Below are 14,743 nucleotides of genomic sequence, written 5' to 3' on the forward strand. Positions count from 1 at the left end.
TAAGCCTTGGTTTAAGGATGAACGTAGAGAGGCTATTTTGGTACCCTTAGAATGTAAATCGGAGACTTTAGTAGCTAACTCCAAAGCATGAGCATCCTTCAGCGTTTGCAGCTGAGATGATAGTTGAGTATTCTCTGTAGCGTGATTATCTAGTTTTGTTGTTAACTCAGCACGAAGGTTGATCTCTGATTGAACTTGAGATTCAAAGTTTTCTGCAGAAGTTCTCCATTGACTCAGGTTTTCAGATTCAATCTCAAGCAGTCTGTGAGTCTCTTGTAGTTGTGCAGATAACTCAACTATCTTTCTAGAGGCTTGGGTAGAAGACGCCTCAGAGGCTTGTTGCCTCAGCATTTCTTTCTCTCGAGCTAGGTCGTATAGTTGGTGGGTCACACTCATGTTGGTGACCCAGCGCTATAAAGTGGAAAGTCATCAGTAAAGTGCATGAATGAGAGAATAATTGAATAAAGAATATTTTACCTTAGTTTCTTCGAGAGAAAATTTATCCGCTAACTTAGCATAAGTGAGCTTCTCAATCTGTTCGCAAGTCTCTGCCCAAGCTATTGTTAAATAACCTCCCAGTAATATTGGGAGGGTAGAAGAGGGTGTGGATGAGGACGATAAGGAGGTGTGAATTGAGGGTGGGGAGAAGAGAAGAAAAGGAGGATCCTGAGTTTCTTGGAGAGGTAAAGGGATTTGTTCCTGAAAAGTCATAACAACCCCAGGATCTGAATTGGTACTCTGAGTCGGGAGGTCCCCCCTGGGGCAGGATAGATGGTGAAGCAAGAATAGGATATAAGAAGGGTAAGGTGGATTCAGGAGTAGTCTGGATCTCTCCTTGAACCACATCTTCAGGAACAGAAATGGTTCGTCTCTTGGGGAAGGGCGCTAGGGTCAATCTACGCCTTGGATGTTTTCCTTTAGGAGTAGCTTCTTGCACTTTCTCTTGTATTTTTAGAGGAATAGCTTCTGGCAATAGAGGTGAATTTGCATATGTTTCCCCCGGAATGGCTTGTGAGCTAGAGGCAGCCACTTGCTGGATGGAGGTTTCATGCAAAGGAGTAGCAGAGGGCTGATTTCGCTCGACATTAAGTTCTTGTTCCTTGGCCAAGAACGCCTCCTCTTCTATTCCTTGTCAACCAAGGCTTCAAATACAGCATCCACTACATCAAATAAAGAGTATTTTAGTTAGTAAAAAAGTAATAATGAAGATGTCATAACTTACCAAAGGAGTAACGCAATTTCTTTTGAACAAGGCTTACGTCAAAAAGATATCAAAGGTCACTATGTATCCATTTATGAATGTAAAAATGATGACCAAGTAGTCTATTGGCATAATTGGAGAAGATTGGTTGTTGATAAAGTTCTTTTATGTCAAGTAGAGGGGGGAAAGAAAATTGCCATGAAGTAGATCATGTGACGGGTCTAGGAAATCTTATGAAGAAGAAGTGTGACTTCCAACCCTTGATGGATGAAGGCATTTCTTCAAAGAAAACCATCTTCGGACAGGATTGGAAAAGAAATATTTCTGGTTCTGATTCTTTGGGGTAAGAGAACATGAAGAAATTTTGGAGTGCAGGAGGAATACTAAAGAGGTGAAACAACATGTACAACCTATATAGATATCAAAAATCATTTGGGGTGACTTGTTGTAAAGGAATACCAAAGTACTGACTTATCTACGCTAAGAAGGGAGGAATAGGAAAATGTAAACCCACACTAATTGGTCCTTGAAGAAAGTAACATAGTTATCAGGAGGGAGATGAGGATAAGCATCAGGTTGTGGGACCTTAATATGATACTCTTTAGGGATTTCATACTGAAGATGAATGGAAGTTCTATCGGTGGTACCAAAGGATGAATGAGTCTGAGTGTACCAAGGTACCAATGATTTCTCAGTCATAGAGAAAAATAGAAACACTTAAAGGATAAGCGACTTACTAGGTCCTTACGGAAATGAGGTAGCAGAAGAAGGTTAAGGAAAATGAAGGAGCGCTGGGTGTTGGAAAAAGTCGAGAAAAAAATCACTGAGAAATGAGTTGAAGAAGACGAAGGGTAAAGAAATAAAAAAGACTTAGGGTTTTAGTGTGGTATAGTTGATAAGGATCGTCGTTGAATTCAAACAGCTCATGTAGGGAGAGTCGTTGATTTGCTGAGGAGAATATGTGATAAGACACTGATAAAGAAGCATGTAAATGGTTGCTTCAAGAAATAGAAGAAAATGTTGCATGACGCTCACCCATAAAGAGGCATTTGTAATAGATAGGACATACCAAATCATAGGCCGAGCCGCTATATCCGTTAGTTAGAGCCCTAGAGCCAATCATATGATGATTGTTGTATGGACTCATTGTATCATATTCCTATCTATATAAAGACATTTGTTTTGGTTATTATACTTACTTGTATTGGTGCTAAATAACTATGTATAATAGCGTCCTTGAGTAGAAGGTTCTTATCTATATCAATCGATTGGTTGAATTGATAGTGAGATGATATAGAGAACACTACTCTTAATCATTCCTAATCAAGTATTAACATTCAGGGACAATGTTAATGCGACGAGACTAGCATGTAGGTCAACTCGATGACTTGATCTCACAAGTCATGGATATGGAGATATCAAGTTGACACATGGGTATGCATTGGAGAATGTATACTGAATGATCCGCCATGAGAAAGTATCATGGATCTTTATATGAGTGTCATATACTTTCTCATGTGGCTATTAGTATGACTATTAGTCCTTAGACCTGAAGTCACCATGGTTCCCTACATAAGGAGTTACATACTTTGGCTTCGTCAAATGTCACTCGTAACTGGGTGGACTATAAAGGCGATTACTGAGTATGTAACAAATTATGCGGAGGGATGTGAGTGATGTAGATGGGATCTATCCCTCCTATATAACGGGAGTGACATCGTTATTCTTGATAGAGTGAGACCACTAAGTGCATGTCCATGCCCAAATGAGTCAATATGAGATATTGAGCTCATTTGATTAGAGTGAGTCTACTTGGAGTTCAAGATTTAGATTGATTAGAGGATGACACGGTCTATGCCTCACATTGATCAATCTAGATGTCGAGGATAGAAGGACACTTGTCATATATTGTAAGGAGTCACAATTAGTGTCACAAGGTGATGTTGGATCTCAACATTCTTGTAACTTGGGTAGTAATGATGTGTTGCTAGATACCGCTTATTACTTATACTTCTAAATGAGTTTAGGAGCATTGCCAACATTACAAGAACCTATAGGGTCACACACAAAGGGCAATTAGATGGAGATTAGGTTCATGTGATGAACCAAGAGGATTAGGTTCATGTGATGAACCAAATTGGATTAAGAGTAATCCAAATTAAATTAATTAAGTAAGACTCGATTGAGTTAGACTCAAGTGAGGCTAGACTTGAGTTAGACTCAAGTGAGGCTTAATGATGATATTCATTGAATTTTGAATTCAATTGTAAATAGAATTCAATTTAAATTTTAGATTCAAATTTCGAATGAGTTTCAAAATGGCCATTTAATGAAAAAATGAATATTCATTAAATATTCATTAAGGCTCATTAATGAGGCTCATTAATGGTATTAATGAGCATTAAGTATTTTCATTAGATGAAAATACTTAAGTCATTTTTTACTCTTATTTGATAATCGATCATCATTATTCCTCCTTGATTCTTCTTCTCTCCCTCTCCTCCTTGGCCGAAACATCCAAGAGTGCTAGCACACTCTAGGTGTTTTTCTCCACCTTTTGTTCATGTGGATACACATAGAGGGGTGTTCACTTGACACCCTTGAGATCCGACGAACCTTGGACGAGCGGGATAAGCGAAAGGCTTCGCATCAAAGGTATAACTTCTTTACCATGTAGATCTAGTGTAGATCTAGGATTAGAAAACTTGTACATGTAAAATTTAATATTCGCACGGATCGGTGGCATGGGATTTTGGGGTTTCCGCAATGCAAAAAGCGATTTTTGCGGCCCGAAAGACCCTACAATATCTTCATGCACCTCCAACATTCTCTTTTCGTTTAAGGACCAATTACCAACAAAACAATTTTGAAAAGTCGATCAACTCTCAAGGCATAATTAAGAGAGAAAAGAAAAGAAAGTATAAAATAATGAGTTAGATGAGTAAAGCAAACAAATGAAATTAAGACTCGTATCTAGTCAGTCGGCTACACCTCCTTCGACTAGACTTGAGGGGGAGGCTAGTGATAAGTCGGCATGTCGGACGACGTGGAGCTCAAGGTTGAGAGAGAAAGGAGAGGCCAATAGCTGGTTGAATGTATGATTAGTAGGGTAATGGTTGACCAAATGAAAGGTACTCCGTAGGCGCTCGGTCAAGTAACACCTGATCGGGATTAGAAGCGTTCAGCCTTATGAAAGCTTATAGTATATGATCGACCGAGCGAGGATCGGATGAGCATAAGGGCACTTAACCTTATGGAAGCTTCTAGTGCATGATCGACCAAGCAAGGGCTAGATGAGCACAAGTGTGCCTATATACGCTTGAATGGGCAATGCCCGATCAAACGTAAGGGTACTCAGCCTTATGAAGGCATCTAGTATATGATCGGCCTAGCGAAGGTCGGACGAGCACAAGTGTGCCTATACACGCTCGGATGGGCAAAGCCCAACTGAGCGTAAAGGCAGTCAGCCTTATGAAAGCTTCTAGTATATGATCGGCCAAGAGAGAGCTGGACGAGCTCAAGTGTGCTTATACACTCTCAAATGGGCAAAGTCTGACCGAGCGTAAAGGCACTCAGCCTTATGAAAGCTTCTAGTATATGATCGGCTAAGAGAGGGTCGGACGAGCACAAGTGTGCCTATATACACTCGGATGGGCAAAGCCCGACTGAGTATAAGGGCCCTTAGCCTTATGGAAGCTTATAGTGTACGATCGGCCGAGCAAGGGTCGGATGAGCACAAGTGTGTCTATATATGCTCGGACGGGCAAAGCCCGACCGAACGTAAGAGCACTCAGCCTTATGAAAGCTTCTAGTATATGATCAACCTAGCGAGGGCTGGACCAGCACAAGTGTGCCTATACATGCTCAAATGGGCAAAGTCCGACCGAGAGTAAAGGCACTCAACCTTTTGAAAGTTTCTAGTATATTATCAACTAAGAGAGGGTCGGACACACAAGTGTGTCTATATACGCTCAGACAGGCAAAGCCCAACCGAACGTAAGGGCACTCAGCCTTATGAAAGCTTCTAGTATATAACCGGACGAACGAAGGGCGGATGAGCATAAATGTGCCTATATACACTCAGACGGGCAAAGCTCGACCGAGCGTAAAGGCACTCAGCCTTATACAGTTTTTAGTGTATTACTGACGGGGTGAAGGTCAAGCAAGCACCAGCGTGTCCATATGCACTCGAACGAGCAAAACTCAACTGAGTTTAAATGCACTTAGCCTTATATAGCTTTTAGTGTAATACCGAATAAGTGAAAGCTGAGTAAGTACAAGTGTACTTATATGCGCTCAGTCGGGCAAAGCCCAACCGAGCTTAAAAGCACTCAGCCTTATAAAGCCTATAGTACATTATCGACCAAACCATGCTTAATAGAAGGTATTCTTAATATATATATACACACACACACGACCGGCTTAAATAACCGACAGAGACATATTTAACAGAAGATGACATACAAGTAGTGAACAACTTTATGACGGCTTGGCAAATTTAGTGGAAAATATTCTCTAGAAGCTTTTTCAATTATGGGGGCATATTCTGTTGGTGCAACATTCCTCAGGTCGAGGTTGACCTGTTTGACCAAGCTGAGTCTTGGTTTGAGTTTAGATGTTTGACAATAAGAAATTGATTGAAGAAGAGTCAAGTAGGTCAAGGTTGACCGGATACTTGACTGGGAAGTCCTAACTGGGATGTTAGGTAGAATGGAAGTCCTGGTAAGTGAAGCCAGGCAGAAGGAAAGTCCTAGTGAGTGAAGCTAGGCAGATTGAAAACCCTAGTGAGTGAAGCTAGGTGAAAGTCCTGGTGAGTGAAGTCAGGTGAAAGCCCTAGTGAGTGAAGCTAGGTGAAAGTCCTGGTGAGTGAAGCCAGGCAAGGGAAAATCCAGATGGATCAAGGATGATCGGACATCTAGTGTTGGAAAGTCCAAGTAGGTCAAAGGATTGACTGGATACTTGGCACGAGGAAATACAGATAGGTCAAAGGGATTGACCAGACATCTGGTGGAAGTCCAAGTAGGTCAAGGGAGTGACCAGATACTTGGCATGAATAGAAAAGTCCAAGTGGGTCAAAGGGATTAACCAGACACTTGGTGGGAAGTCGTAGTAGGTCAAAGGAGTGACCAGATGCTAGGCATGATGCACCAACAGGTCAAGGTTGACCGGATGTTGGGTTGAGAGGCTTGGGACTTGGTTTTGGGCAAAAACCAAGTACTGGATCGATCAGTGGATCGATCCAGGCCTTTCCCAGCGAACAGAAAGCCTCTGGATCGATCAGTGGATCGATCCAGATGTCCCAATCGATCAGTGAATCGATTGGGACGCTGCTGCTTCGCGCGATAAGCGCGGGCGTTTCCAGAGCACAGAGGCGCTCTGGATCGATCCGTGGATCGATCCAAAGCCTCCCCGATCGATTGGGAACATTCGAATCGATCGGGATCCGACCGTTGGCGTCGATAAAGGCCGCAGGCGCACGATTCCTTCGGCATCTCTTCACTGATTCACTCCAGATCTCTCGCCAGCTCCTCCACAGCACTCACAAAGCTCAGATCGCCAGTTCTTGAAGGATCTTGGAAGTTCTCCAAGTCAAGAGGGGGATCAAAGCAAAGAAGAGAAGCTAGGGTTAGGGTTTGTACTCATTGTAAGCTTGTAAGCTTGTATTTCTTGTATCCTTTCCCTCTCTTCTTGTGTTGAGTCTTGTAGGGCTTCTCCACCCTTGGTAGTTACCATAAAGGAGAGTTTTACTTAGTGGAGGGTGTGTGTGTTGGTGTGGATCCTTGGATTAGTCACCTCTTGTGAGGTGGATACCAAGTAAACCAACCGTGTTAGCGTTGTGTGATTGTTTCTTTGTATTTCCGCTGCACATCTTTGAAGGAACAAGCAACGCCGACCACCGAGCGAACGCGACGAGCTATTCCCCCCCCCCCCCCCTCTAGCTACTTTTGGTCCTAACATATTCGTATTCATATTTCATCAGGAATATGAGTCATAAACAACAAAAGAGGTACATCTGGGGTACAAAAAAGATTTCTTGAAGGATTATTGCACGAAGCCTAAAGTGGTACTTCATCTTCTAACAAACTCTAATAAACCGAGGACCATCTCATGATTGCGAAGGTTATATAAGTAATATAAAAAGGAGAATCCTCTCCATTGACAAGGTATGCAATTGGGGGCCACCTCATGATTACGCACGTGAGAGGGGCGGTGAATCACGTGATTTTCAAAAACTCATTTTTTTCATATTTTGAAGTCAAAGTAAAGTACACAGCGGAAAACTTAAAAAATGAAAATCCAATAACCAGAAAACACAGGTGGTTTTACTTGGTTCAGAGCTTTCGGTGACTCCTAATCCAAGACCCAAGTCCCGCGGACCTATCGATGGGTAATCCACTAAAAGCCTCTTTCAGTACCTCCAGAAAAGGGAATCAAGTACAGAGAGAGTTCGTTGAAGTGTAACAGACTACACTTTCCGTTTGCAGAATTTAAGTACAAATAGAAATCTCATTACTGACACTTTAGGAATTTATGTGAATGCGCTTGTGTGTCAGAATTGGTCTGCTAGTCACGATCGAAAGTCCTCGGAGCAGTCGTCGGACACAGCAGCTTTGTAGCAAAGTCGTAGCAGGAGCCTGGAGCAGTTGGAGCCTCAAATGGACGCGTAGTAGTTCGTATGTGTGTTGTTATTGAATGCCTTCTCGAGACAGCCTTATAAAAGGCATGGAAGGTGCCTCCAATGAAGCTAGATCGATCCCAATCAGCTCGGTGCTTATCCATGACTTCGACCAAAATTTATCTTGCGAAAAACGCCTTCCATAGCCACCTTCTATGAATAGTATGAAGGTGCCTTCCATCAAGCTTGAAGGTGCCTTCGGACACTGTTCATCCGAAGATAATTTTCTTCTCTTAGCTCTGCAAAACAATGTTAGTCCAAAATATCCTGTAAAATAAGTATTAGGACAATTTAATAATAATAATATAGAGTAGTAATTAGTTTCTATCCTCCTAGGACCAGGAATTAGTCAAGGTCTCAGCTTAGGGATCCTATATGAACCTAAACTAGATCGACACCTACTGTCCCACCAATCGAGATGTGTTCTCACTTGGTCACTCTCCTCTAGTGACTTACCTAAACTTACCAGTTTTCCAGACATCCGGTCAGCCTGTCGACCTGTCTGGACTTCATACCAGCTATCCAATCGACCCGTTGACCTAGCTAGATTTTGTACTAGCTATCCGGTTAGCCCGTTGACCTAGCTGGATTTTGTACCAGCTATCTGATCGGCCCGTTGACCTATCTGGATTTTGTACCAGCTATATGGTCAGCCCATCGACCTAGCTGGATTTTCTGCACACTCAATCAAGAGGTTAGATCACGACGGAACCTAACTAAACTTACTTGTCATTCATCAAAATCTGGGCTAGACCGTTAGTACAAACCGCACCAACATTAACTAGAGGTTAGGCAAGAAGCAGACCAACGAGAAGGTTAGTAGAAGAAAAAAAATCCAAGTGAGTCAATGTTGATCGAACACTTGGTGTGAAAGTCTTGGTGAGTGAAGTCAGACAGGTGAAAAGCCCTAGTAAGTGAAGCTAGGCATTTGGAAAATTTTGGTGAGTGAAGCCAGGTAAAAAGTCCTAGTGAGTGAAGCTAGGCATTTATAAAATCCTGGTAGGTGAAGTCAGGTGAAAACCCCCAGTGAGTGAAGCTAAGCAGATGAAAGTCTTAGTAAGTAAAGCCAGGTAAAAAGCTCTAGTGTGTGAAGCTAGACGGATGGAAATCCTAGTGAGTGAAGTTAAGTGATGAAAAGTCCTGGTGAGTGAAAATAGGCAATGAGGAAGTCCTGGTGAGTGAAACTAGACAGTTGAAAATCCAGGTGGGTCAAACGTTGATCGGACACCTAGTGATTGGACGTCCAAGTGAGTCAAGGCTGACTGGACACTTGGCATGAGATGGTAAGTACAAGTGGTCAAGGTTGACTGGACACTTGGCATGAGGAGAAGAGTCCAAGTGGGTCAAAGGATTGATTGGACACTTGGCACGAGGAGAAGAGTTCAAGTGGATCAAAGGATTGACCAGACACTTGGTGAAAATGTCCCAACAGGTCCAAATTGACCAAATGCTAAATAATAAGGAGTCCCAACAGGTCACGGTTGATCAGATGTTGGGTAGAGAAACCCTAGACTTAGTTTTAGAAGTTAAGGTTCGATAATTGATTAGGCCAATCGATTACATCATGTTTTAAGTGATTAAGCTAAAAGCTTAATCACTTAAGCTTTAAGTCGCGAGAAACAGAATGAATTTGAATCGATTAGGGTAATTGATTCAGCAAGCCTTAATCGATTAAGATAATCGATTTTAAGTTGTTTCTGTGGAAAATAGTAGCTATGGTAAGCGATTAAGCAGGGAAGCTTAATCGCTTACGGTCGATCCTCGCGTGAATAGAATGTTTCCTAATCGATTAGGAAGGCGTAATCGATTAGGGCAATTGATTACGTTTGAAAATATAGTCGTTTAAAATAGATTACTGACGTGGTAAGCGATTAAGAAGAGACTTAATTGATTAAGGCACCAACGACAATCCTAGAAAAGGGTTCACTAGACATTGTTTCATCAAGGTGCTTGCTCAAAGTTTCACATGACTTCACACCAGTTCTTGGAGACTTAGAGTAAAGTGTTGCTGCACTTTCAAATCCATCAAGAGGTGTCTATACATAGGAAGAAAGAAGCTAGAGTTTCATTTTCTATAAATCTTGTAAGATTTCTTATTGTATGAGCTTCTTCTCGTTCTTTTTGTATTTCTGTGTGTGAGCATGTACGAGGCCTCTTCGCCTCCGTATTGTTTTCGAGAAGAAGTTCTTTCATAGTGGATGTGTGAGAGGAGGCTGAATTCTTGGATTAGCCACCTCGTTTGTGGTGGATATCAAGTAATCAAGGCGTTAGCATTGCTTTGAGTCCATTCCGCTGTAAATCATCGAAGCGAAGCAAGAGAGTTATTCACCACACCCCCCCTAGCTTTGAAGTGACCCAACATAGAGAGTTTTAAATAAGTAATGGATAGCACCATTTGAGTTCTTGCAACACTAGAAACTCACAAAACTTTAAATGAGAGTAATCAAATATGTTTAGGTCCATCAGTGGATTTTAGTCAAAATCCACTGGTGGACTTAGGGTAATTAGATTTTTGCAAACTTCCAATTACTACAAAGGATTGAGTGAAAAGAAAATAGATATGGTATCAAACTAAATTTTTCATCAAGGAATAAAGTAGGTCTGATATAATCGCATATCAGGTTCAACATGTTGATACCTATCATATCATGCCAAGCATGTATCAGCAAGGTTTAACTGAAATCTAGCATTATAATGAAGCACTTCGCAAACTGATTAAGTAATGGAGGACACCATATTGTAGGTGTTGTTCCATAATTCTTCCTCAGACATCCATTGACATCATAAACACGATTTTTATAATCACCTTTTGTTACAAAAGTGTACACTATTTTTTTACACTACAAATCAATTTTACAGTAGCAAATTGATTCGTACATCGCTAAATCTATATCTGTCTTCTTCTATCAATTTCACTTTTCTTTAAAATTTATCCTTCAATGGCGATGTTCTTCAACGACATTGTTCTTAAACGCTGTTGTCCTTTGAAGTCCCCTCTTGAAACCATTAAAGCAATATCCCACTCTAATTACTTTTTTTCAATCCCGCTAAATTGTAGGAGGAGGTTTGGTAATCGGAGGAGGCTCGTGATGATTTCATGTTTATTAAAGAAGAAAGATGGTATAGACGAAGAGAAAAGATGGAATTATGTGCATCCGAATTATAAAAATAATTTTTAAATAAAAATAAGGTTAAGATGTGTTAAAAAATAGGGTAAAGAAAAGGAAAGTTGACCGAAGGGGTAGGAAGAAAATTTTATATATTTTACTACGTCTGTTCACAAATACAAATCATAATATATTTTTCAAATAAATTTTAAATTTCACGTACGATAAACTACCGACAATAATACCATTCAGCTTTAATTTCCAGTTGATGGAAGCCCACGCACAGTTCGTGACGCGATGGCGCATGGTGGCCTGGACCTGGTAGGTAGGTAGGTGGGATGTAGCACCCGCATTGCCATTGTCATCGCTCATTGACTTGGTTTGCATTTATGTAGGTACGAATCGGATAGATGCGACCTGCCTGCCTGCTGCAGCCATGCTGATGTCGCAACGCACTGTTTATTTCGTCAAACAAAGATTCCTTCATTTATTCCTCATCTCCCATTTCCTCCCTCATTATTCATCACCTACAATACAAAATTCACACTTTATGAGTATATATATTAATTATAATTTATTCAGTAAATTTGAATTTGAAAACGTACGTCCAATATAGATTTAAATAGATTTCTTAAAACGATAATTCTTGTTGGTCAAATTTAGTCGGTTAGAATTTTTTATCCCTCAATTAAAATACATGTATGTACATACATGTAATTAATGTACACATATGATATTACTAAAATACCCATGTGTATACTTGCATGTATTGATTCTAACTGGCCAGATTCTGACCATTTAACATTACCCTTCTTAAAATACACCTCGACTTTTCTGCAAAAAATGGCGGACCATTTTATATTTTACTGCAAAAAATGCGCCTATATATGGGTTAATTCATGAATAATTTAAGTGGTAAAAGGTTGAAGTCCTAAATTCTGAGTTTTATTGAAAATGTAAATTTTGGAGTTTAACTAATTAAGCCTTAAATGTCAAAAAGAAGAGATAATTAAAGAGTCAACATCTTCTAAACATGCAACCCGACCGATCAACGACTTGATTTTAAAATCAGCTTGAGTATCTTATTCATTTTGGATTACTCACCATTATTTCAGAATAGAATAATCTTCAACGTCGACATTTAAAATATAAATTAATTCACCTATAAGTAACAAATTTCACAAGCAATAAGTTGAATTGTTTAGGACAAGTTTATCCTCCTCCAACTCTTATAAAGCTTACAAGTTTTTTTTAAAAAAAAAATCACTAAAACAAATCAACTCGATTTAATTAGCTTATATACACACATATATTATTTGAAAAAGAATTTAAGTGTCCCAGATAGGGTGTCATGATTAGGTTGTTCAATAATAAATCATATTTTTTTTTAAAAAAAAAAAAGAATTTAAGTGACTTATGTGTTGTTGTATTTTACTGAGGTATTAAAGTATAATATAAGGTTACTCAAGCAAGTCATATTCTGAATCAAATAGAAACTTTTCTATATATGTATATATATAAAGCAAATGAAAAGGAAGAATTAATATGTGTATATTGTGCATTAAATGAATGTACATTTATGAGCAAGTAACTTGGCACCTTCCTGTCCCAACCCAAGAAAAGATGCAGCAGGTCCTCCTTCCATCACATGATATGCCAAGCACTAATTAATGAATGCAGCAGTACAAACCTCAAAAGTTGGTATCCACCATTAATTTAACTAGCTCTCCATATATTTTTCCTGAAGAATTACAAACTACTAATTACTTCAAATTCATTTACAAACCACTAAAGTAATCAATTTAAATCAATATGATTATTACTATTTAATGCAGTAGGATGAGAATATATGTAGGCGATGCTATCATTAATGCTGCAACTTGTTTTACCCCTCTCGGTAGTTGGCCTGTTAAATGCACTCGGCCACCCTCTTCCCTACTTAAATACATACACATTCCCCTTCCCCTCCTACACATTTCTCATAAACACAACTCGATGATCGATTGGGCTTCTCCTTCTTCCTTCTTCTTTTCTTCCTCCCTTTCATTTCACTTGCCTCTCCGGCATCTAGGTAGCTAGCTAGCTTCTCAATTCAGTATATAGATTTTATGAAATAGTCATTATGATGTTGGCTCGGTTCACTCATATTACTACCGCTGCATTGGTGTGCATGAATGCAAAGAAGAAGGGTAAATTCATGCGCATATTGTATATGTATGCGTTGTATTGTGATTGAGCCGTGCCAATATCTTAATAACTTTTCATTCATAGATAACTCGGCCGGTCTCATAGTCTTCGCGGTTTGCATTGTTGCATGCTTAGGTGAGCTTTGTGAATTTTATTTATTTAACACCAAGTTAAGTGTATATATATATATCTTAAGCAAAGTAATTATATATTAATTAAATGAATTTTGTGCTTAACCATGATATATAGAACTCAACTTACTTAAGTGACAGTATATATGTATTCCACCTGTATTTGTTTGTCTTTTGTTTTTTGTTTGTTTATGGATTGAATTTCACTAAATTTTGTTTTATTTAGATTGGCTTTTGATAAAATTGATGACGAATGATTTGGAGATTCGAAAAGTTTGATAGATTATTATGTTATACCTTGGATGATTTGCACTGATTTTTTAGTTTTAAATATATTTCTTCTTTTTAGAAAATATATTAAATTTAGAAAAAAAAAACAGCTTTTATAATTTCTAGCTATTTCAAGTGTCATATATCAAAACCTCAAAACCTGATATTCGATCAATGCCAAAAGAAAAAAAAAAAGATTCTTAATGAAATATATATATATAACAACTCTTTTTATAGAAAAGGCTATATATGTTGTCCTTCAAATAAATTAAATACTATCCCACAAAATACAATAAAAAAATACTATTCGATTTGTATATGGAAAAATTACAGAACTCTGATAATTATATGAATATTTTATGAATTTCAATAAATGGTTATTATTGTAATTATGCTCTCAAAGCCATTATGATGGAATCGAGTTGTCCTTTATTTGAATAGTAAATTTAGTTGGCTTTCCTCAAATATTAAATTTATTCATCACGAACCCTCATTTGAAAATTTTCCTTCTTTTTAAACCAACAATTAATGAATCTAATTAAAACACACTTTTTTTCTTTTTTCTTTTTCTAAAGGCAATAGTGTCCCATAGAACATTTTCAACTTTGAAAATTTCCTGTTTTTGTTCATAAGCGAGTGACCACCATCAACTAATTTATGGTTATTTATTTATTTGTGATGATTAGTGCATAAATTGAACTTAAAAAGACTTTCAGATCGTACGGGTGTCTCGAAAGAAAGGATACTTTAATTCCTGAAACAATAGCAATATCTATTGGCTCATTAAATATGTTTTAGTCGATCGTAATTTTGCATTACATATTTTACAAGAGAATCTCCTACGCAAATAAACCAAAGCAACTTTACTCTTACAACACACTGGTAAATGGAAAAAAAAAAATCTGGGACCGGAATGTGGGCTCTGAGTGATTCAGGGCGCCCTGAGTGAGGGTGCCTCGAGTGATTCTGAACACCAGGAGGGCATTCAGCGTCACTCACGGTGCCCTCGCGCACTCAAGTCCACAGTGTAAGTCTAGAAGTAGAGTCCCCAGCGTATCAAGACTTTGCCCACACGTTGAACATGCAGTTCACTTAAAATACGTAAATTAAATTTATGAATATAATCTATTAGTTCATCCAATATAATAATTATAGCATCCTAGATTATCTA

Source organism: Zingiber officinale, chromosome 9B, assembly GCF_018446385.1.
Source record: "Zingiber officinale cultivar Zhangliang chromosome 9B, Zo_v1.1, whole genome shotgun sequence".
Taxonomy (NCBI): Eukaryota; Viridiplantae; Streptophyta; class Magnoliopsida; order Zingiberales; family Zingiberaceae; genus Zingiber; species Zingiber officinale.